Source organism: Erpetoichthys calabaricus, chromosome 18, assembly GCF_900747795.2.
Source record: "Erpetoichthys calabaricus chromosome 18, fErpCal1.3, whole genome shotgun sequence".
NCBI lineage: Eukaryota > Metazoa > Chordata > Cladistia > Polypteriformes > Polypteridae > Erpetoichthys > Erpetoichthys calabaricus.
Window position 1 is genome coordinate 29,531,959 of NC_041411.2, and position 26,699 is coordinate 29,558,657.

The following is a 26,699-nucleotide window of genomic DNA, read 5'->3' on the forward strand; positions in this document are numbered from 1 at the left end:
GCCAGACTAAAAATCCTAATGAATGTTCTTTTCTGAACCAGGGGACGGTAGTGCAGATGGCTTGATGTAAAATGTTGATATCCTGCAAGCACAGAGCTTGTGATGTTGACTTGTTATGTATAAAAAGGAATTTCCGCAATTAAGGAATATTGTTTCCTCAGAGACTCATGCTGGTTGATGGGTAGTTTATGTGGATAAACAATAATTAGAGTTGGCTTGTGTTTTACAAATTTATTCTATGCTGTGCAGTTATGCATGATAAATAATGCAGAATTACATAGGTTTATAATCTGTTGTATATTATTTTAGCAACGTAAACCACCATAGAATAATCAAATATGATTCCAAAAGTGAAAAGTAGGATTGCCAATGATTGGGAAAGCATGACTAATCAATTATTATTAAAGATTATAATATGTAAATTACAGAAAATATTTATTTTCAATATTGTGTTTGTGTGACACAGTTCTCGCCTGTTATAGATAAAATTATACAATGCTTTATCAGTGAGAAATTGAATGCACAGCTATTAAAATGTATACTTTAACTAAAAATATTAAGCAAACCAGGTCTTTAGTCTCTATTCTAACTGTGTAATCATATGAACTAAGGACTGTACTTTAGTATTAAAAATGTCATTTGCTCCAAAGCCCCGAACTGTTATATACACCATACTCATTTTAACAATAATCTACAGTATATTGGATGAACTGCAAAAGTTGTAAAAAGCAGAATATGTCTACAAATATACTGGGCCATGCTGCATGTTGTAGGAACGCTAGGGGTCGCTGTTGCACCGTTAAACTCAACAGACAGATACGCAGACACAGGATAAAAGCACAAAGAAGTTCTTTTTATTCTTTTCCTTCTTCACAGTGCCTTTCAAGCACCCCAGCCACAATAAACACAGTAAATTAACAATAAATCAATACAATTCTCTCCTCCACACCTCCCAGCAAGCCCTGTCTTCTGCCTCCCAACTCCGGCTCGCTTGCTGTGTCTCCAACAGTCCTTTATATAGTGCCCGACCTGGAAGTGCTTCTGTTCTTCCTTCCATGTGACCTGCCAGCACTTCTGGGTCAGATGGAGAATCCCAATTCTTCAATCAGCCCGGAAGTACTTTGGGGCTTCTGTCCTCATGACTTCCTAGTACTTCTGGGCTGCAAGGGAAGCATGACTCCCAAGGTCCTTTTATAGCTCCCCCTGGCAGCATGCATGGTACCCAACAGGGCTGAGAAACCGGACTCCAAGTCCCAGGATGCCCTGTGGGAATCCGGGGCACCGCTGCACTCCAGGGAAGCTGCCAGCTAGCATTTTGGGGCAGGCAATGTCCTGGAAAAGGTTCCATCTCGGGGGCATCCCGGCTGGGATGAGCTGCCAGCCGTCCTCCACAATATTCAGTTGCACAAGCTGGAGGTAAACCTTCTATATGATAAGGTAAATGTGGGAAAACACAGACTTGGACATAGCTGTGACTCAAGCCAGACCTGAAGATGAATGGAATGAGTGGATCTGTAGAACAAGCTCAACCAGCATGATTTTTAAATATGCTTTCGTTCCATTCAACTAAGAAAAATGACAGAGGAATGGAAACAAAACATGGCAATAAAAACAGAGCTAACACAAGGACTATAATGCTCTTCTTAAATAAAAAAATAATTACATTGCAGAACAGAGTGCAAGAACAAGCATAGCAAGGATAGAGCCACATTTTATAAAATGTCCACTATGTTGTATTCATTGAACAAGTATTAACATTCACAACTACTGTTGCACATTTAGATTGGCTATAAATATGTGAAACTGCAGTTTTGCATATTTATGGCCCTCTAACTATTGCAATGTCCAAATGTTATTTTCCTAATCTGAATACAGTGTATTTTTTTCTTCACAGTTCTATGTTTGCCAAAACTGCGGTACACAGTAGCCCACCCTGAGGGTGCATAAGAGAAACTTAAACTAAAAAGGGGTCAGGCTGCAGGAGTTCACAACCTGAGGATTAAGTGTTAGTGTTCTCACCCTCTTAACAAGCACACCCTAGCAAGGACTGATTAACTACAGTGTGCAAGCCCCTAAGAGATGAAGATCTCTTTAATATGCGAATTTACTGAAATTTATGGTAGGACGGATCATACAGTATGCGCTGCAGAGGCCTCGGGTTTTAACCATTTCATATTGGGAATATTTTCAATTATTAACAGAGGACTGGCAAAACTTGTGTGGACAGAACATCAAAGACAGCAGTCAAGTTCAGATGACTGGGCACAGGAGATGGAGATGGTGACGGATGCTGTTTGCAATTAAACACCTTATAGTGCAGACGGTATTTTCCTTGTATGGTTAATACTGTAATACTTTTCAAAGTAATATATGGACATCTGAATGTCGTTTACTTGTATGTCAAGAGTGTGCAAGTAAAAGTTGAATATTTGCTATATCATTGCATTCCTGAAGATGAATGTATCTATACTAATAAAAGGCAAAGCCCTCACTGATCACTAATTCTCCAACTTCCCGTGTAGGTAGAAGGCTGAAATTTGACAGGCTCATTCCTTACAGCTTACTTACAAAAGTTAAGCAGGTTTCATTTCGAAATTCTACGCGTAACGGTCGACAACGTCCGCCATGTTAAACTTTCTCATTTATGGCCCCATCTTCACGAAATTTGTTAGGCGGCTTCCCTGCGGTAACCGAAACCGATGTATGTACTTATTTCGGTGGTATGATGCCACTGTCGGCCGCCATATTGAACTTTACAACAGTCTTTGTTACTTATGGACCCATCTTCAAGAAATTTGGTACTCGGGTTCCCAACGCTAACTGAATCCTACTTACGTACATATATACATCCATAGCCTGCAGCTCGGTCGCTGTGTGAGGCAGCATTGGGTCCCCCATCCCCACGCCTCCCACGTGGTTGGCTGCCTGCCTATATAAGGCTGTCCGTCGCTCCAGTCTCTTCATTCCCTTCCTTTCTTCGCCACGTTATTCGCGACTCCCTGCTGATAACTGCAGCCTTTTTATTTAATCCACGGCTTCTCCACTGTTTTATTGTTCGTTTATTATGATTATAGTTATTGTGTAGGTATTTTAGACTTAGTTCAGGTACTCATTTCCTTTATCATTCCAACCGTACCCCCATTAACATGTCTATCGGGGTGATCACCATTGATCAAAGAACTGTCACTTACCGAGTGGTTTCCATGCCCGGAGATGGCGACTGCCTTTTCCATTCTCTGTGTTACATATTGCACGGCCATATCAGGTTCACTCATGATATCCAGAGGAACATTGTGTCTTATGTATTGAATGACTGGGACAGGTTCAAGGTGTGGACTGATGATGGTACAGGAGATAATTATACTACACAGGAGCACTAGAATAGTGAAATGCTTAAGCCCTTCATGGTTCTGCATGTGAGTTGATGGCTGCCGCTGAATTGTTCGGTTGTCGCTTTCAAGTGTACCGAAATGGCCAAATATTTTACTCCTTTGGACAACCGCCAATGCCTCTTACAAAGCCTTCTTCAAAATGTTTACCCCAATCTACAAAATCTCCACGAAAACGACGTGTCATGGTTGAGGGAGAGAGCTATCCTGACACCAAGAAATGACATGACTACGACTATAAACCACAGTTTACTTCAAGAACTACCTTCACAACCGAAAACATATCAGTCTGTGGATTCAGTTGTAGAAGTGGAAGACGCGGTGCACTATCTGGTAGAGTTTCTCCACACTCTGAATCCTCCAGGCACTCCTGAGCATAATCTAATTTTGAAGGTTGGGGCACCAATAATGTTACTGAGATACTTACAGCCACCGAAACTTCATAACGGCACGAGACTTCAGGTCACGTGTCTGCAAAAGAACCTAATTGAGGCAACTATTTTTACTGGCGGTGGCTCAGGGGAGAGAGTTTTTATTCCTCGCATCCCCGTTATACCCTCTGATCTCCCATTTCAATTCAAACGCCTCTAATTTCCACTAAGGCTCTGCTTCGCAATAACAATTAATAAGTCTCAAGGACAGACCCTACAAAAGGTTAGCATTGATTTGAGGCAAGATTGCTTTTCACATGGCCAGCTGTACGCTGCATGCTCAACAGTAAGCTCAGCGCACAGCTTGGTCATATTACAACCGGAGGGCCGAACTGACAACGTGGTATGCAAACAGATCCTTAACAAATAATTATTGGTTTATTTTCCTTCAGTTTAAAAAGGTTTACTTTTCTCCTTAATAAATATTTTAAGGCAGTACTTCGCCGCTGCGAAGCGCGGGTATTTTGCTAGTAAACAATATATCTGCACTTTTCAGGTTTACATAACATTTTGAATTTTCTTTGTAGTATACAATATGTATCTTTATGGAATTTTTACTTTTCAGCTTCAGAAAGTAAAATACATGTTAGGAAGTCTCAAAAAAGCCAAGCTAATGAAACGTGCAGTGCCCACCAGGGAAATAAAAGTCTGAAATAACAGCTTGATGTAAGTACGTACTTACAGAGGAGTACTGCAGAACTAGTTATAGTGTTTTACGTCTAGGTGGCATAGTTCTACCGTGAAAGAGCCTTGAGGCAATTAGACCAAACTTTGGTGTCGACATGATGCATGTAAACTCTCTCAGGCTTTCTGTTCTGTGTCACTAACATTCACACTGTTCATTTACAGGATGTGTGATCAAGTCATGAGAGTAGCGCAGTCATTGGGGAAGAGTTTAAGTGAATGATTGTCCATTTTTTATTAATATGTCATGGTAGTAGCAGAGGTTTTGTGACGTGTGTAGAGTATTGTGAAATTTTTAATTGCATGTCTGACAAACAAGCCGCATGACACAACTTTTTGGCATCCTGATAATGGTGCTATGACAAATGAGAATTGAGAGAAGTGTGAATGACATCCAGCCATTAGAATGTGTAGTGTGTTTTCATTTGTGTAAATAAATAACATCAAACACTACTAGATAAAGTGCAGACTACACTGACACCATGTGTTTTAAAATATGTGACAAGTCCTTGATTAAAGCTATGCTCTTTCTACTTCATTGTTTGGTTAATTGTGGTTGTCATTTCTCCAAGTACAACACAAAAGATCTTTCTTGACATGCATTACATTTACTCTTGGTAATGTGATAAATTTGCAGTTGTATTTATTTTGGCTATCTCCCCTGTATTGCCTCATTTATGAGCCACCTGTGTTGTAAGGGTAACTACAGAACTAAACTAAATCCATAAACTATTAAATTCTGATAATAGTTTCTGTTTCTAATTGAACATGCTATAACCCAGTGTGGTAAAATATTAATACAAAGCTGCAGAATAAAATTAGATCATTGCATATTAATAAAGGAAAACTCACCCCAAGTTCTAATTACTAATGACATTCCAAGCTGTGCTTGACCTTTATTTTTGACCTGAGGAGAAGAAAAAAAAATATTAAAAATCTCTCTATAGCTGACATTAATCCCCTTTTAATGGCCATGCTTGATCATCTATGAAAAATATTTACTGACTGTCTGTTTCTGCCACATTTATTAGGCACTAGGATTAGTAGGGGTTAAGTCATGTATAAGTATTTTAGAGCAGTGGAATGCATTTTAAACATATGGTAAGTGCGGAGTAATTAATGGTACACATACATATTGATTTTTAGTGTTCCTTATTATTCATTACAGTGACTGGATATGCAAGCTAGTCAGATAAATGGTATCCGTCAACCTGCTGCCATGGAAGCTAAATCACATTTTCTCTAAAAGATCAAGAGACATTTCAACCACAGAGCCCACACCCAGAAAATGTGCCGCTTTATTGAATACTTTCTGTTCCATTGCTGTTCTTCTTCTTTTGGCTGCTCCAGGGTTATACTTCACACATCGCGACGCATGCTGCAGCAGACGTTCCTGCTACGCAAGCCTTTTATTGTTTATACTTGTGCGGGTACTTTACGGAAATCTGGAGGAATCCACCAGGTGGCAGTGCGAGATGTCAACACTGTGAGAACAGGTTTGGCTTCGCTGTATTGTGAATTGCCTGGATCACCCATTAAATTCCGATGACACCTTACCGCATTATCTCTGAAAAGGATGTTTAATGATTAAATCCCATCAATCCAGGGATTTGTCCATTCCAGCAAGCATTGGGCACGAGGCTGAAACAATCCCTGGACAGGCATCAGCTCATCACAAGGTGAATACAAGCACTCATATACACTAGCGTCATTTTAGTGTCACCAAATTTGCATATCTTTAGACAGAAACCAGAGCTTAGTGTGGAACCCCAGCAGGAAAACATACAAACTCCAGGCAGAGAATACCAGCGATGTGACTCCCTGCGAGACAGCAGTGCTACTGCTCTGCCACCATGTCACCCCCATGTGTGTAATTATTAACAATATTCATTATTTAAATGAAATTAACGATTTATCTATCAAATTTAACATACATACTTTAATGCATTTCATTATGAAGTGATACTGTATCAAGTATAAATCTTAGGATTCTAAATGTGCAGAGAGTTGGAATATCATACATTTAATATGTTTTGTGTGATGATTTATTGCTGTTTGCCGCTACTGTCAGGACCGGAGGAAGCCCTGGAAAAAAAGACGGCACAGAAGATTGTATGTGAAACTTTTAAAATGTATCATGTCATTACGATCGGGAATATGCAACGCTTGAATATAAAAGCACCATGAATGCATTTGTATGTCGGCATTTTGCTTCACCACATCAAACCATTCATCAAACATCAGAGCACACACATTGATCTTGTAGGATCCACAAAGTGGCTTTCTGTCACATGTACGTAGATAGTAACCAGAGACTCTGATGTCACTTTCTGACTTTTAGCACACTGCGCTCTCCGACTTTTTGCTGGTACTGCCACTTGCGCACGCGTCGTGTTTAATTTCTGAGGAGCTGCTCAGGGGACGGCGTCACATGAGCGCTGGGAAAGCGTGTCAGCCATGACGTAGGCGTGTACGTGTTCTGAGCTTGAAGTATAAATAAACCATTAGGGGTTGCCACAGCAGATCATCTTTTTCCTCTCCTCTACATCTTGTTCTGTTACACCCATCACCTGCATGTTCTCACTCACCACATCCATAAACCTTCTCTTAGACCTTCCTCTTTTCCGGCAGCTCTATCTTTAGCATCCTTTTCCCAGCATCTCTCCTCTGCACATGTCCAAACCAATGCAATCTCGCCTTTCTGGCTTTGTGTTCAAACCGTTCAACTTGAGCCGACCCTCCTAATGTACTCATTTCTAATCTTGTCTATCTTAGCTGAAATGTAAATACAGTATGTGGGCTTAAGAAAAACAGTAGAACACTTGAATGCTTCATAAAATGCACTGTTGTTGGAATAATGAAAAATGCCCATGGCCATGCCACCTGCAGGCTTCTAGTATTGGTTTCATTTGGTCATTTCATGACCATGTATTCCTGAATTTAATGCATGGCACTAAGATTCTTTTCAATTAAATGGTAGATCAATTGTAGATGTCCTTGTATTAAGCTACTATATAAACTCTCACATACAAAGGTTCCAAAAATATCATGTTCTTTGTAATGGAAAGATGAGCAGAAACGTGTGTGCATTTAGGAATATGTATGTTCATGGACCAGCACCCTCCAAATACAAAAACTAAAATGCATTAAGAACTATAAGGTACATAGTCATTGAGCTGGCATCCTGCTGCATATGCAGATGAAGCCAATTAAAATGTGCAAGGAATGCTGCGTTTAGTGGGGTGCTACCTGCCGCAGACTGCATGAGATTGTAATGTTTCAGATATTTTCAGTAATGTGATTGCACTTGCTTGAAGAACGACCAGCTGGAACAGGGAAATCTTGAATTACACAATGTTGTAGAATCTGAGTTGCATCATTGTTTAGACTTTAATTCATTTTAAATTGTACCATGCGAACGTGGTGCATGTTTTTCAGGCTTATGTCCACACAGAAACAATATAAAGTAAATGATCCATCCATTCATCCATCCTCTTCCGCTTATCCGAGGTCGGGTCGCAGGGAGAGCAGCTTGAGCTGAGATGCCCAGACTTCCCTCTCCCTGGCCACTTCTTCTAGCTCTTCCGGAAGAATCCCAAGGTGTTCCCAGGCCAGCCGAGAGACATAGTCCCTCCAGCGTGTCCTGGGTCTTCTCTGGGGCCTCCTCCCAGTTAGACGTGCCCGGAACACCTCACCAGGGAGGCATCCTGGAGGCATCCTAATCAGATGCGCGAGTCACCTCATCTGACTCCTCTCGATGCGGAGGAGCAGCGGCTCTACTCTGAGCCCCTCCCGGATGACTGAGCTTCTCACCCTATCTTTAAGGGAAAGCCCAGACACCCTGCGGAGGAAACTCATTTCAGCCGCTTGTATTCGCAATCTTGTTCTTTTGGTCGCTACCCATAGCTCATAACCGTAGGTGAGGGTAGGAACATAGATCGACTGGTAAATTGAGAGCTTTGCCTTGTGGCTCAGCTCCTTTTTCACCACGACAGACCAATGCAGAGCCCGTAAAGTTAATAAATAAAGTAAGTAAATAAAGCATGTTCAAGTAAATGATGACAGTATAAAATTAAAGCAAGTCATTCAAGGGCACATTACAAAATTAAAATTATAAAACATTTTAACTGTAGATTCTTGGAAGTATTGCATGAAAATGTGTCCAAACCCAAGAGAATTCCATCCTTTTTTACAAATATTTTATGCATCAGAACCTTTCAGTGCGGTGGGTAATGGTTTAAATGTGATCTTACAATGTTTATATTCTACCAGTAATGGCGCACTGTACGTTACACTTGACTTGAGCATTCCTAGTTTTCATCCTCTTTCTCTGTACGTTTACCATTCGTTTGCTCAGAGGTTGATGAGCTTGCTGCTTCCTGAGCAGCTCTTCTTTTCTCCACCCTAGCGGCCCACTTCTTCTCTTCTTTCGTCAGCATCTTTTCGCGTTAAAACTGATTAAGTCAGTGTTTGTGTTGCAATTGCTTAGTACCTTAATTTTTCACTTAAGCTGGCACTTAAGTCTTCCATCTGCCTCAAGAATGATTTAAGATATGAAGAGGTAGGGGAAGTGATGGCGAAGGTGGTAGGGATGAGAACGGCACTTGCACACATGCACCGCACGGCCGCTCTCCTGGCTGCTGCCGAGAGTTGATTCTACAATAAAATAAAATGAAAAATAAAAAGAGGTCAATCATCACTCCGAAAGCAGATAGTAGACATCATGTAGTACCTGTATATGTGTACCAAATTTCAGGTCAAACGGTTTGCGAGCTACAGGTGATTTAAAATCCTGGACAGGCGAACGGACAGCCACAGTAGTGTATTATATAAGAAGATACTTCATACAGTCTTACTGTTTTATCTGTTATCCTTCCCAGTACATATTATGCAGTAGTAACACTGCTTGCTTTATTTTAAAATTAAAATTTACTGATTAAATAATAAACTATTTTTATAGCAGCTAAAATATACTGCAAATGGTTGTTTTGACATTCTTTTTTTAAGAACTTTTATTGCTCTTGTAGTGGTAGTGGGTAATAGTCTGATATAAACCTACAGTAGGTGCACCGCGTTATTCAAAGGCTGATCAAAGCAATGCCTTTGTTTATATTTTCTGTTGATGCAAACAGTAGCCCCTACGGAAATTAAAAAGACCACGGGAATATTAACCAAAACAACACATGCTTCTTCTGTTTTGGCTTCAATTAGCAAACCTTAGACTATATAGCATACTATTAAAATGTTGGTAAGTAATCCAATAAGTACAATTAAAGCAACAAGACTCACTGAATACTACCTGTTTTTCAACTCTGGCTACACCATACTTACTAATCGTGGCACCCGAGAATTTTGTTTTAAGCTGTACATGTTACAGTAATTATTCTATCTCTATATATAATCTTCATTTGGATCTTGATCTTTGTTTGTCCGCGAATGAATTAGAAGAAGAAGCACTAGATGGCAGTAGAGAGACAGTTAAAACATAGGCATTGCATTAAGAATCTCCTCCAGGCTTATAGTACTGAAGACTGTAGTACTCCAGTCACACCTCAAAACACAGACATTCAAACTAAACAAATTGTTGTGCTTTAAATTAACTAATCTTTATATATAATCTTCATTTGGATCTTGATCTTTGTTTGTCCGCGAATGAATTAGAAGAAGAAGCACTAGATGGCAGTAGAGAGACAGTTAAAACATAGGCATTGCATTAAGAATCTCCTCCAGGCTTATACTACTGAAGACTGTAGTACTCCAGTCACACCTCAAAACACAGACATTCAAACTAAACAAATTGTTGTGCTTTAAATTAACTAATCTTTATATATAATCTTCATTTGGATCTTGATCTTTGTTTGTCCGCGAATGAATTAGAAGAAGAAGCACTAGATGGCAGTAGAGAGACAGTTAAAACATAGGCATTGCATTAAGAATCTCCTCCAGGCTTATACTACTGAAGACTGTAGTACTCCAGTCACACCTCAAAACACAGACATTCAAACTAAACAAATTGTTGTGCTTTAAATTAACTAATCTTTATATATAATCTTCATTTGGATCTTGATCTTTGTTTGTCCGCGAATGAATTAGAAGAAGAAGCACTAGATGGCAGTAGAGAGACAGTTAAAACATAGGCATTGCATTAAGAATCTCCTCCAGGCTTATACTACTGAAGACTGTAGTACTCCAGTCACACCTCAAAACACAGACATTCAAACTAAACAAATTGTTGTGCTTTAAATTAACTAATCTTTATATATAATCTTCATTTGGATCTTGATCTTTGTTTGTCCGCGAATTCCACGCATGCGTAGACCACCTTCCAGTTTAGTACGTTGTTGTTACTCACGGATGTCAACAATGTGCCGGAATAACGAAAGGGGTGGTGGACAGTGTTACACTGGTTAGCTCCTGAGGCCTGGTTAGAGAATGAGATTGCCGAAGATAAAAGGTACGTGCCTACGTAACATATGAATGAAAGAAAGACAGTGGGTAAAATGAATGACAACGTAACAGCACGTTCCGGAAATTATTATTGTTACGTTGTAGCCGGCGAGTGCTGCGCGTCTCACGGTTGTACCGTGGCTTGCTCACATGTCAGTGAAATGATCCCTATTTATGCTTTAAAGAGCCTGGATACCTATGTGCCCCCCTTTTATAACCATTGCTCCGTGTATATTGCCTTACTCTTTGGATTGCCACTAAACAACCTGCGAGATTGGAGAAAGGTTGAGAAGAGATCGTGAAAACGAGACGGACTGTGAACGGAGAGAAGCAGAAATGCTCCTACACCACCACATAATTACTATTCGGACAGTGATTCCGTGTAGGCCGTTCCTATCGAATCAATGTCCAAGGGTTTTCTTTTGTAATTTTGTTTCCCTTATAAAAAATCATAATGCTGTGCGACGAAGGGCCCAGTTCATGACTGGCAGCCGCATTTAAACAGGGAGCCCTTCACAGACAACTTTAACACGCGCAACGTAGTTGGGCGCACATGGCTAGTATACATATATATTTTAACATATTCAGAAATGTACAGTATGTAGTAAACAATGAGAAGTTTAGCCAATACCAAAACGTGTCACCAGCATATTTGGTTCCTACCACAGTGCTTCCATTTTGGTTGGTAGAAAAAAAAAAGACCTTTGAAAATCAGTGAACCAACCTGAAGGGAGGCGACATTCGAACTCCGCAGAATGTGTAACAAAACAAGTGTCTGAGTGGATTGTGTATGTATATTACCAAAATGATTTCAATCATTGGGTTCAGTGCACTAAAAAGATAGATATGGATCACTGATTCTTTTTTTTAGTTCAACAAATAACAGTAATTTTTAATCCCAGTCCTACCACAAAGATCAAAAGGTCCCTGTTCTCCCACATGCCAAAAAGCCTGAGCCATGAAATGTCTATTTGCGATATATGGTAATAAGCTACCTGTTTGTGACCTTCACATGCAGTCTGGGTTGAGCAGATTAGGGAATCACATCTGTTCTGATTTGCTGAGTGGTATAACAGAGATTTTCAGAAATAGTTTACTGACTCATTTAGCGGTCAGTTCACCATTCCTGTCTAGTGCTTGCATTTTGGGACTGCTTCAGTTTAAATTATAAACAACCGTTTTGCCAAACCCAGCTCAAGAAAGATTTAATCACAGCCTGTATTAGGGTTATTGATTACTCTTGAGGTGGTTAACTCACAAATTAAATTAAGTAAAAATGCTTCAGATGTTTTCATTTAAAAGGCCGTAGATTTCAAAGCCTCCATCATGAGAGATATGAATACATGTAATGTAGCATTACACCCCTGATATATACAGTATTTGTGTGTGTATGAGTATTGCGTTACAAAATATTAATTGGATAGCTGATTAATAACTGTTCAGTGAATACTGATGAAATGTGGAAACCACACAGGCAGGGGATTAATAGGAAAAACCACAATGTGCCAAAAGAGCAAATTAAGCCTTTCTTCCCCTGTATCAGCCTTGGATATTTTCTATGTTTTCCTGCCCACTTGCTCTCCCCCTTCCTTTTACCAGTGTGTCTTTTCCCCACCTTCAGTCTCGACAATAGACTGGGTTGGCACAAGATGGTTTTAAAAGCTCCTGGGATTATTTACAGCTAGGCCCCAAAAATCTCTTCTAGGGTTAGAGCTGGCTACAGAGGTTCTGTAAAAGGCTAAACTAAAATTCTCTGCTTACCCTTAATATTACTTCACTCCTGGGCCCGTAGTAACCCTTAAGTACAGGTTTCTCCGAGAGACCCACAGCTGCCCCATTCTCCTGGAAGAGCAACACAATCTGATCAGGGGGCACATGCTGCAGTCTGTGCACTCTTCTCTGATCAAACCATAACCATTTTGGCAGTCCTTCACAACATTTGTCTGTAAAATCATTGGCTTTAATTTTCTGGTGCAGGTGTGGAACAGTTGTTCTGTGTCCCTGTATAAATACAGTATTGCCTTAAAAATGTGTTTTTGATAATACCAAAAGTTTGGATTGTGCAGTTCGTTTTCTTGTTCTTCACTCTATTGGTGTAGAAACTTCATAAATTGTAATATTTATGTTACCGTAATGATCGTTAAGGATAGTGTGATTTTTGTCTTAATCATCAGTCACTTTGCTTCTATACAAACAACCATATTATGTTTTATGTGTGTACTACGAGTAAGGAAATAGATTTTTAAAATTTTTTTTTATTTAGCAATCAACACCGTTACCTTTGGATGTTAGCAATTCCCTCAACATAAATTTTATTTTCATATTCAAATCCTGAAATTCATTGATCACCTGGCTTACTATGTGATCAGCCAAATGGTTTATAATTGATTGATGACTAATTAAAATGGTATCCATGTGCATGTTCAGTAAGCAAATATCAATTTTCTGGCATCTTTACCTTTTTTTGTTTGTTTTTTAAAATATGGACAATGCTACTGTATATATTTGAAATACCTGCGATCTGAACTTAGGAGACATACCTATGAAATAATTGAAAGCGTCTTCCTATAACATACCACACAGGTCTTGCTTCCCTCCTTAGCTCGCCCCACTTTGCTGACTGTCCTCCCCACACTCACGTAGTCTCTTCTTCATGCTACGTGTCTGTCTCCAGGAGTCGGCCTCATTCCACTTTCTTTGTCTCTCTCTCTCTTCCACAAATGCTTACAGTTTTTAAATGGTCCAGAAAGAGCAAGAGATGAAAACTCATTATATACAGCAGGATGGTTAATAAATTATTAGTGACTGATTATTGAAAATGAAAAGGCATAATAAGCAAAGTAATGGATTTCAATTTGTTAGATGACTAGTGCACTACTGTTGCAAAAGAATCGAGTTTCATTAATATAATGAGATTATATATAAAACACACAATAGTGAAACAGTTTGTTTTAGGATTTACGTTATATCTTTCCAAACCTACAAAGATGTACATTGAATTTTACAATGCTTTTGAAAGACTTAAATGTAAATTCTTTTTTATACAGTACATAACAGTTAATTACTGTAACATTCAACTAGATCCTCACAATAATCCCCAGATAAGATATGACTGTTAAAATTAGGCGCAATACCCTATCTTTTCTCTCTTTTTATACCGTTTGCCCCTTTACCTCTTGTTTGATTTGACAAAAGAATACATTTCTGTACTGTGACATCATGTCTCATTTTCATCATTGAACAGTGTCTGGCTAGGATCAGGTTTGCAACAAGTTCTCTGATGAGAAAGAGTTGAAGCTTACATATCAAAGTTTAATAATTTAAAGTTTATCATTAAACATTTTTGGAAACTTTGTTTAATAAAATATTCTCACTTTTTCAAACAATGTTGCATTATTTTATGTAAAATAAAAAAAATAACAGATTACACTATCAATACACTGCAGAATCATGGAATTTTTTTTTCTCTAAAAAACTTTGCCTTACACAGGTGCTTTTATAAGTGATAAATATAGTGATTGTTCTTTACCTAGTATCTCTTTTTTTAATCTGCTTTTTTATTTTATGTGATCTTTAAGCCTTAACATGTTGCCTGTGAACACCTGGAATTGTGTTTAAGCTTTAGACATTTTTAGAGGCACTCCTAGATAGAAAGTTGGCTTAACTTCAAAAATAAACTGCTGTCACCTTAATAAGTAATGTCAGGCAGATGAAAATATTTCTTTAGTATACTTGGAACAGTTTCCTTGTTCCAGAAAAGTTTTTTTATATGGTATCTCAATAATTTTCTAGAAATCTGTTAGTGATAGGCTCTTCAGGTTGTACAGAAGACATTTGTATAGCGGAGTGTCTGGGAGACAAAAAAATGTAAGAAATATATCGGTAATGTTTGGTGACCTGAATATTATGATCATCCATCCATCCATTTTCCAACCCGCTGAATCCGAACACAGGGTCACGGGGGTCTGCTTTAGCCAATCCCAGCCAACACAGGGCACAAGGCAGGAACCAGTCCACGGGCAGGGCGTCGGCCCACCGCTGGGCACACACACACCAAGCACAATTTAGGATCGCCAATACACCTAACCTGCATGTCTTTGGACTGTGGGAGGAACTCCACGCAGGGAGGACCCGGAAGCGAACCCGGCTCTCCTAACTGCGAGGCAGCAGCGCTGCCACTGCGTCACCCTATTATGATATTCTTTTCTTTATTTACTACTGATTTATTTTGTGTGCCATTGATTTCTGAAAGTTGTAGTTGGCATACAACTGTTGTAGCATGGGTTAAATAACCTACTTTGACTTATTGGAACTTTTAAAGTGTTAATTAAAGCATTGTTCATTTCCATAATATTGTATCTAATTGAAATGAAAAAGCATGTTTTTGTAAAAATTAGACATTAAATGCAGAATTTCATATGAACCATATATTTGTCAAACTTTAACTTGATCTTCTCTTCCCTTACAATGTTGATTTCAAGGAACTTGAAACATCAAACACCTCTGTAAGTCCTCTTTCTACCACCTCAAGTACATCGCTAAACTTTTCCCAACTCTCACCCTGGCAGATGCAGAGAAGCTCGTCCATGCCTTTGTCTCCTCCATGCTGGATTACTGTAATGTGCTCCTCATCGGGATTCCTGGCAAGAGTACAGTAATCCCTCATCCATCGCGGGGGTTGCGTTCCAGAGCCACCCGCGAAATAAGAAAATCCGCAAAGTAGAAACCATATGTTTATATGGTTATTTTTATATTGTCATGCTTGGGTCACAGATTTGCGCAGAAACACAGGAGGTTGTAGAGAGACAGGAACGTTATTCAAACACTGCACACAAACATTTGTCTCTTTTTCAAAAGTTTAAACTGTGCTCCATGACAAGACAGAGATGACAGTTCCGTCTCACAATTAAAAGAATGCAAACATATCTTCCTCTTCAAAGGAGTGCGTCAGGAGCAGAGACTGTCATAAAGACAGAGGAAAGCAAACAAATCAATAGGGCTGTTTGGCTTTTAAGTATGCGAAGCACCACGGCACAAAGCTGTTGAAGGCGGCAGCTCACACCCCCTCCATCAGGAGCAGAGAAAGAGAGAGAGAGAGAGAGAGAAAAACAAGCAGTCAAAAATCAATACGTGCCCTTCGAGCTTTTAAGTATGCGAAGCACCGTGCAGCATGTCGCTTCAGGAAGCAGCTGCACAGAAGGTAGCAACGTGAAGATAATCTTTCAGCATTTTTAGACGAGTGTCTGTATCGTCTAGGTGTTCGAACAGCCCCCCTGCTCACACCCCCTAAGTCAGGATCAGAGAAAGTCAGCGCAAGAGAGATAGAGAGAAAAGTAAGTTGGGTAGCTTCTCAGCCATCTGCCAATAGCGTATACTTGTATGAAATCAACTGGGCAAGCCAACTGAGGAAGCATGTACCAGAAATTAAAAGACCCATTGTCCTCAGAAATCCGCGAACCAGCAAAAAATCTGCGATATATATTTAAATATGCTGACATATAAAATCTGCGATAGAGTGAAGCCGCGAAAGGCGAAGCGCGATATAGCGAGGGATCACTGTATTCAGAGACTCCAGTATATGCAGAATAGCGCTGCCAGGATCCTGATGAGGGTGCGAAAGCATGACCATATCACCCCAATCCTGAAAACCCTTCACTGGCTCCCTGTCCCACTCAGAATAGAGTACAAGGTTGTTCTCCTCACTCATCAGTGCATTTATGGACATGCCCCCCTTTACTTACAGGAACTCCTTACCCCTCATACCTCCTCACGCACCCTCTGCTCTGTACACACTAACACTCTCCAAGTCCCTAGAACCAAGCTTCGCAGTATGGGTGATAGGGCTTTTTCATCTGTGGCGCCGAGACAGTGGAACGCCCTCCCTGACTACCTGAGAGCCCCACAGTCGACTGATGTTTTTAAGCGGAATCCAAAAACTCATCTTTTTAAAAAGATATTTTGTTAAAGTATAAATATATTTTCTTGTTTTATTATTTTTTATTTTTACTCTGTAGCACTTTGAGATTGCTAAAATATAAAGTGCAATATAAATAAAATTTATTATTATTATTATTAAAATTAACATTTTTTAAAGATCAGTTTTTCCACTGCAGTTTGTAAAAATATACAGCCACTCCTTTTAAGAAAAGCAAAAACAGATATAACATTTCGTTCTTCAGTGTCTTTGTAGTCTAATAAAACTTAGCACAAACATGTTTTGCCTTCAGCAAGAAAGTGAAAGAGAGAAAGAAACAAGAAAACAAGGCTTAGTGATGGGTTTTCCTCTGATGTTTCATACAGCAGATAATTTATCATGAAATTTGGAAAGACAGTTATGGCAGTTGGCCTACCAAGACAACTGGGCTTAAGGGCCTTGCAAAAACAAGAGTGGGGCACAGAATTGCATCTTGAAAAAAGCAGAATATCAGTATGTAATTCTTCAATATAATGAAGTTTATTGTGAAAGAGAGTACATGTTCACTTTTTGTAAACATGATTTCAGTAAATAAAGCAATAAATCATGTTTGCTCAGTGTCTGAACTTGTCTATAATGCTTTTTAGAGTCATGGATCATGCCGGCTACCTCCCAGGGTACGTCTTCCAGAGTTTACTTTCTTTACTTGCCCCTAATAATGGAGTGTATCCTCAACAACAGATAAAAATGGTGGACTTTCTGCATCTCATTGTCAGGATGTCAACCATTCTCAATGATACGACAAGCGGGAGTGTGTTAGTGACAGAGCAACAATCACTAGAGAGATCTAAAAGCAACCACTGCGCAGGTTGAACAAAGTCAGCCTGTAAATGTAGTAATTTTAATCCTTTATTTACCATTTATTGTATTAGGAATTTCTCATGTTTTGCATACTCCAACTTACTCTCGCAGAGCTTTTTGGGTCAGAGCACAGGGTACAGCACCCCCGGAGCAGCTGCAGGTTAATGGCTTTGCTCAAGGTCCCAATGGAGTAGTTTTCATTCTGTCAGTGCTGGGATCCAAACTGGCAACCTTCAGGATTACCAGAACCACCACTCTGGACATGCATACCTGGTGTTTTTAATTGACAGAAGAACATTTTGGTGATGAGAAAGCACCTTGGTTTTAGTCAGTTCCAACAGATTAACCTTTGGAAGTTTTTACTGGCTTTCCTCAGCTTCTTAACTTTGAAGAAACGTTAGAATCCCCTACTTTTTTCAGAAAGTTACTATATAAAGTCATTCAAAAAAAAAAGATACTTCCACTGCACTTGATGCATGAGACAATTCATTGCAGTTCATTGAGCCTATCATAGTAAGATGGGTAAGATCTGAGGACTTTCTGTACATATAAATCAGAACAAATAAAAGAACATATTGCAAAATGGATATTGTCAAGATTGGCAAGTGCATAATAATGTATTATTGTGCAATATATAATACTGTACTAGCCATGTGCGCCCAACTACGTTGCGCGTGTTAAAGTTGTCTGTGAAGGGCTCCCTGTTTAAACGTGGCTGCCAGTCGTGAACTGGGCCCTTCGTCGCACAGCATTATGATTTTTTTATAAGGGAAACAAAATTAGAAAACAAAACCCTTGGACATTGATTCGATAGGAACGGCCTACTCGGAATCACTGTCCGAATAGTAATTATGTTGTGGTGGAAGAGCATTTCTGCTTCTCTCCGTTCACAGTCCGTCTCGTTTTCATGACGCTGTCGTTTCCTGTCACGATCTCTTCTCAACCTTTCTCCAATCTCGCAGGTTGCTTTGTGGCAATCCAAAGAGTAAAGAAGAACCAATGCTTCTTTCTTGAACTCCAAACTCCGACTGAAGGAAAATCATAGAAGTGTGTCTGACTTATATACTCTGACTGCCGACTCCAAGAAGTGGGTGAACATTCGATTTGGACGAAGTGCTGCCAACGACGGTCGATAGAAACAAAAAACCACAGTGGCGACAACGAAGCAGGTGTCGACGCCAGATCTAAACACAAAGCACGGTGTCGACGCCAGATCTAAACACAAAGAGTGGTATCGACAGTGTTTGTAAACAAAAGTAACAACCAAGGTGTTGTGTATTCAGCCAGTACAAACAGCACGTAGTCTCCTTTAGTTCAATCCTTTTTAATCACCACACTCCAACCTCATCCAATGATCCTCCCCCTCACTTCCTCTCCTCCTCCATCACTACTGCCCTCTACTGAACGCAGCAGGAACACCACACAAGGCAGTGAATTCGCGGACAAACAAAGATAAAGATCCAAATGAAGATTATATATAAAGATATGCACAAACTTTGCTGTTGTTTTATCAAATCTGTCAACATGGGGACAAGAAAACAGTGTGTTGTGTTTAAAAGATCTACCAAGCTTCATTGCTAATACTGTAAGGGAGCTAGAGAGCTAGTCATGATGGCCTTACCTCAAGATTACAAGAGTATGCTTCACACACCTGACTTGAGTTGGTCAACGTGAGAACCATTACAGTGCTGAAGCAAGCTAAATCAGTAATTAAGGTGACTATGTTACTATTGTTCTAGGCCTGTTTTATAATACTGGGGGTCCCAAGAAGTGGGGTACAAGTGCTTTTAGCCCTGCTGTGTGTTGAAGTGTACGGAGACGCACCAAATGGTTCAGAGCCAGAAGGGAAGGTTACAGCATATCATATCAATTACCAAAGGTTAACAAGTCCTTGGTAATTATCCCTACTCAATGGATGGTACAATTTCTTAATCTGACCTTCCATGTGTGAAACATTAGGCTGACTCTCACCCAGCACTCCACTTCTATCAGAGCCTTGACTGTTACAGTGTGGTAATGCACTTCAAATCATCCCAGTTAAACTCTGTTTTCTTGGTGATAAAGCAACCCTGGATTGGATGTGATAGTACCATCACTGGTTTAAATGGTAGTGGCTGAAATGAGACTGCTACAATAGGTATACGTATTCCAGAGGTTCAAAAGTACAGAGCATAAATAGACTACATATTTAGCAATATATCAGGCAATGGTCTTATGTAGTTGGTTATAGTAAGTTGTTTATAGATACCATATGTTTTGTTTCCCAGTCTTGTACTGTGTATTTGTAATTACCAAAGCTGAATGAAACAAGTAAGCTAGTGGGCATATAAGATGGGGTACCAAAAATAACCGGAATTGAAAAAGTTTTTACTTACTGCTAGTTAAGTCTCCTTTGAAGTACTCTCCATGTGAATGAACGCACTTGTCCTGACATTTTTCCCACTGGTGGAAACATTTTTGGAATTGCTGAAGAGGAACGTTGTCCAATGCGTGCAGTGATTTTTCTTTGACTTCCTCCACGCTACAAAAACTCTTTTTCCTCTGAGTTCTTTTTTCATATGCGGGAACAAGAAAAAGTCGCACGGAGTAGGGAAGGTGGCAAGAACTCCAAGACACACAAGTCAATTCAGAAATCTCCTATAGTCTGATCTTCGTAAATTGCTTTGCAAACTTTTTTTCAAGATTTTCGTCATTCCTAATTTTGGAAGGTCGGCCAGATCTTGGTTAGTCTTCAAGTGGCATTTCTCCTTATTTGAAACGTGAAAACCACTCGTAGACCTGTGTTTTACGTAAAGTTTCCTCTTTAAAAGCAGTTTCAAGCTTCACTACAGTTTCAGCAGCTGTTTTCCCCAAGAGAAAACAAAATTTAATGCAGACTCACTGTTCTCTATGATTACCCATCACAAAAATCGCAGAACACGTTTAATAAGCACCAAGAAAAAATGACACAGAAAGCCTTGCGAACAATACAGAGCAATGCCACTTGGTAGAATGCCACGGAATACTGTAAGTTTGCAACACCTAGCGGCGAAATTCGCGACCATTTCCAGATTGCGTGCCAGGTACAGATTCTGGTTATTTTTGGGTACCCCCTTGTACATCCTTGACTTAAAGGAACATCACTCTAAATTTGATTGAAATAAATTGATTAAACAAGTATAAAAACAAAGAATCAAAATTTTAGACTGGTATAGAATATATGTTTTTTAATTTGTAAATGGCAAATAATTTTAATATTTTATTTGTTAAAACAGAGAGAGAGAGACAAAACTGCAGAACCGATTTTTTTTTTTCTTTTATTCTTTTATTGAATTTTTTATTAACTTACCAAATTAATTTTGAATGGATTTGTGAGTAGGCCCTTTAAGGATTGCTTCAAAATAAAAGAATTCAGTTAAGCCTTGACTAGAAAATTACCAAAGAGATTTAACAAGAGCTTTCTGAAATTCACATTTTTCCTTTTTAAATATTAAAAACATTGAGTAAGATGCACATATTTCTCTTAAGTTGACGCAAAAACAAATTTTTAGTGGACACTTTTTACCCAAGAAGACTTACAAAATATCAATATAAATGCAATACATGTAAGTATTTGACAAGAAAGTGCACATGAAATAAATGGGTTATATAAGTTATATCTAAAGAAGAGCATAAAGAAGGAAAGTTCCAAGAAATTTTGGGTGGGGGAGATTTTTCAAGAGTCATGTCAACATCGGGACACTAGAAGCAGTTCATGAAATGCTTTTTCACATGGAAAACAATATTTGAGTAGCAGCATATATTTCTATCTTGTCTGAGTGGAGGAGAAGTTATTACTAAGCCAGCTGCTGAGAATAAAGAAAGGAAGTTGTGAAAAGCAGGGCCTTGTAGGGTGAAAGCTAATAAACATTGTCCCATTATAGATATGCTCTGTTTTCCTCCCACCGTCAAGGTGTGACGATGCGGGTTCTGCTCCATGCTCTCATCCAGCCTCTGGGAGCTCTTGAACCAGACACCGTCGGTAATGTCACCGATGAGCTAGACAGTGAGGCACAACAAAGCAAGGGGATGGTGCAAAAGTGCCAAGTGTTCAAATAAATAGTGCAGTGCTTTAAATAGAAGTCATTAAATAAATAATCAATAAAATAGGTGAAAAGTAGAGGTTAAAATCCATTAGAAAAAAAAGTTTTAAAAAAAAAAACCAAGGTTAAAACAATGGCGGGAAGCTGTCCCTTTAAACAAATCAGCCCAGTGCCTTTCTGCTACTGGCGACTCTCCTGCTTCTCCCGTCCAGGCTATGCACCAGGGGAGCCACCCTACCTGCAGCTGATCTTCTCTCTGCCTTCTCCTGCTGGTCCTCTCACCTCACTGATATCTAGCTCCGGTAGGCTTCACCAAACCATGACTGGGGCTCCCCAGCGACCAGGGCGCTCACGCTGGGGCTTTCACGTCCCAAGTCCCGACTCCTACTGCCTTCTTGGCCTTATGCGGCGAGCCATCCTCTTTCCAGTCACTCCGCCTCTTCACAAAATGCTCAGTGGGAGCGACCACTACTGACTGCCCTAGGTGTCGGCCAAACACCCCGTTAGGGCTCACTGCTCAGCTGCCCACAAGCCTGCACTCACTCGTTCTCACTGTCTTGCACCGGCTTTCCTCTCACCGCTTCCTGCCTTCTTCTCCTGCAACCTCTGTTCACTTTTTGCTTTTCGTTTTTCACCCCTAATAGCCGCCTCGTGCTTCTATTTATTACGGGGACGTGGATCAGATGTGGCAATTAGCAACTCCAATTCCGAATGCGGACGACTCCTCATCTGCGCACTTAAGCGAGGACCATCCGCATCACGACCTCCCCTGGGAACCACTTCCGCCACACTACCACGCCCCCTTCTCTAAGCTACGAGTGCGGCGATTATTTATTTAAAAAGTGGCCCTGTTGACTTGAGTTGTGGACCCCCTACACCACACAAGGACTTGCAGGTTAGGTGGATTTCTGTCGCTAAAGTGGCTCATGTGAGTGAGTGCGTGTGCATTCACCCTTCAGTGGACAGGTGCACTGTCCAGATGTTCTATCTGCCTTGTGCCCGATTGTCACTGCAATAGGCTCCAGCTGTTCTGCAACTCGACCCTGGATAAGCGGGTTTACAAACTGGATGGGTAGATAACCTGTGATATGAGAAATCTGAACTAGGATCATCCAAACTTAAAATTGTAATACCATAAAATAAAAAAGAAATGAAGTCCAAAATTAGTAGTGCTACTGATGAATCGGCCTGGCTGTTCTTTCCAAATTCCATTATTGAATATTTTGATTTGAAATAAGACTGCCTCAAATAACTCCTGTTCTGTGAGTGTAACTGCACTAGTTTTTAAAAACCACAATAATAAAAGTTACAAAAAAGCTATCTGTGGAAATCTGTACACCTTGGGTTTTTGGTGCCCATTTCATTAATAAACACACTGCTTTCCTTTTTATAAAATACAGTCTACTACAGTTCCCAAATTGTAACCAGACTAAAATCGATTTTCACTTTACAGAAGTTAAATCCTACTTTATCACTATCCCTCCATACTTTTACATCATCAAGTTCTTGACAACAAAGAAAATGTTTATACTTCTACCACTGTTTATCTCACTTTTACTCTTTGAGTATCCTTGTGTTTTATAAAATTTTATGCATTGGTTCAATCTCATATTTCTTTCTCAGTACCAAATTATAATTTACTCTTTTCATTTTCTTTCTGTGTATATAGAAGTTAATCTTCTAATCGGCAATATAGTTGTATTAGCCAATTAAAAAAGTAAAATAAAAGGGAACTTCAATAAGCAATCTTCAGAACAGCACTGAATGACTCTGTGATTTAAAAAATATTCCTGCCATCTATTAACAGAAGTCTTTATCAATGCAACAAAGTAACTAATTAATAAATACATACATACACTTGTAAGAAAGGAAAGAGGTGGAATGCAAATTAAAATTATCTTGTCCTAGCTATATCCGCTCCTCTCAAACTGAACCACTGCTTGATGAGATCCATTTTAGAAAGCACTCATAAGCATCAAATGAATGTAATAAAATAAATAAATTAACACAGAGAAGATGAACAGCCAAACACACCGGCCAAAGAGAAATAAAATCTCTCCTTGTATGTGTAGATTCCTTCCTGTTATAAGCATTGGAAATCTGAACACCATGAGAGCATGCTAAGCTCAACATGTATCCTAAGGGCTCCAGAGAGAAAGTGTGTGTGACGATGCGGGTTTGCTCCATGCTCCCATCTTCCTTCTGGGAGCCCTTGAACCTGACACCGTCGGTAATGTCACCGATGAGCTAGATGGTGAGGCACAACAAAGCAAGGGGATGGTACCAAAAGTGCAAAGTGCTTTTATTTAAAACCAACAACAATCAAAGTGTTCAAATAAATAAGTGCAGTGCATTCTCAAAAAAATACGTCGTTAATTTAAAAATCCATAAAAACAAATGAAAGGGTGGAGGTTAAAATCCAATAGAAAAAAAATCTTTTAAAACCCAAGGTTAAAACAATGGCTGGAAAGCTGTCCTTTAGCACAAAGCCTTTCTACTGCTTCTCCCGTCCAGGCTATGCACCAGGGGAGCCACTCTTCCTGCAGCTGACCTTCTCTCTGCCTTCTCCTACTGGTCTGTTCGCCTCACTGATCCCTGGCTCCGGTAGGCTTAACCAGACAGTGACTTGGGCTCCCCAGCGACCACGGCGCTCACACTGGGGCTTTCACGTCCCAAGTCCCAACTCCCGCTGCCTTCTTGGCCTTACGTGGCGAGCCATCCTCTTTCCGGTCACTCCTGCTCTTCACAAAATGCTCAGCGGGAGCGACCACAATCGATTGCTCCTCGGGTGCTGGCCAAACACCCAGGCTCGCTGCTCAGCTGCACGCGAGCCTGTGCTTGCTCGTTCACTCACTCTTGCACAGGCTTTCCTCTCCCTGCTTCCTACCCTTTCCTTCTGCAACCTCCATTCACTTTTCTGTTAATTTTTTTTTCCTTTCTAGCCTCCTCATGCTTCTGTTTATCACGGGGACGTGGATCAGATGTGGCAATTAGCAGCTCCCGGGAACAATTACAGATGTAGACGACTCCTCACCTGTGCACTTAAGCGAGGATCGCCCACATCACAAATTCCTTGGGAACTGAGCCGCCACACTACCACACCCCCATTCTAAGACACGAAGGCAGCGATTATTTATTTAAAAAGTGGCCTTCTTGACATGAGCTGTGGACCCGCTACACCACAGTGCGATCTGGGAAATTGAGTAGATGTCAGAAAATCTCCATACCTATAGAAGGAATATATTGTCCTCCTCTAACCTTTGGAAAATGACTTCAAGGATGGACTGATCAGGAGCCCATGACTTTCTCTCAAAGCGGTTAAGTAGCTTGGCCTGGCTGGAAGCAGTTGAATATATTCAACACCCGGCTAAAAGTTAAAGAAGTCAACAGCACCTAAAGATAATCATTTACTTTAAACTGTTTTGGGGAAGTAGGAAAAAATGGTTGTGAATGGCACAAACACATGTTACAAAAATGCCTCACAAAATGTCAAAGTTCCCTTGCCCAAAGTGGGGTTTTAGAATAGCCTCTGGGAATTTGAACATTATCTGATGTTAATTCCCTCTCCCCTTTCACACACTGTTGCACTCTCTATACTCAAACGTTTATACACAAGGCCCAGACAAATCCCCATTTGCTGCACCCTACAAACTGAACCTATGTTGTAGTGTTTATGCATCAGCCCAAACCTTAATGGCCATGTTCTTACAAAAAATGTTATTCAGAGCTCAATTGTTTGGAACTTTTTTTATAGCTTTGTAAAGAACAAAAAAAAAAATTGGGGATTCCTCTTGTTCAAAATAATGGATTGTACCAGAATGAATAGCTGGAGTGCATAGTAGTAATGTGACATCTGTTTGATGTCTTGAGATTTTTTTTAAAAAGTGGGGGGCATGTAATTATAGCCGAGTGACCTGGGTCTCTTTTCTGTCAGGATTGCTTATAGGCATAGACATTTAAGCAAGGTATACATTTTTCACAGATTTGGCCATGTCAGCAAAGATTAAAGGGCTGATTGAATTATGCTATATGTGAGATAGCAAAGAAAAACTTTTATTGCAGTGCATACTGAGTGGCTGTACTCAGTTTGTTATTAGCAGAAAGACTAAGCAAAAGATTCCTTTCAGATTCAGAGTATTTAAGGGAGGGTAAATATTGCTTTACTTAATGCTCTTAATGGACCTCGGCAACAATGAAATGGATTAGGCAAGTCTGAAAATGAATTAAATGAGCTAACACATATTGATTATATCTGCAATTAATGAAAGCTAAAGACCTAACTGGGAAAATACTTTGGTTTTTACATAGAGCAACAACTTACGGCAAATTGTGTATTAACCATACCCAGGAAACTGTTTATTCAGCCTGTTGATATTTTTCTTTCTTATTTTTTTAAGATTGATATGAACTTCCTCCACAGGTTTAGTTCAAGGTTTGGGAGATCATGAAGCGAAGGTTGAAATGAGGTTACTGAGAATCCGCATACAGTTTGCAGAATGTTTTGAAAGCATTCATATTTGGCAGGGGAAGACACTGTAGCTACTTTCTGATGATAAGCAGACTCAATGCCTTAAATGTAGCATAGAAAATTCAGTTATTAAAATGGACAAAGCTTTTAATTGGTCTTTCAGAGTTGTGAGAATATATGTGCGAAATAATATCAACATTTTTTATGTTTTGATAAAGGAGTGATGAAAAGGATAGGACAGAAGACCACTGATGGCATTTGGAAAACCAACAAAATGGAAAAAGTGCAGTGATGTACTCTGCTCTGTAGCTTTCTGTAAGTCACATGTTGCTCATGCTGTCTGTGCTTTGAATTATGGCAGGAGCAGTCGTGGCTTTGGAAAGAAAGTTCCGTTGAAATAATACAAACTTAGAAAAAAGAAAAAAAATGCTGTCAGAAGAGACA

At 39.7% G+C, this 26,699-nt stretch overlaps 1 protein-coding gene across 1 annotated transcript in view; it reads left to right on the forward strand.

Annotated features, from left to right (window-relative positions):
- Nucleotides 1-26,699, forward strand: part of LOC114668668 (ERC protein 2) — a 724,143-nt gene that overhangs the window by 179,863 nt on the left and 517,581 nt on the right.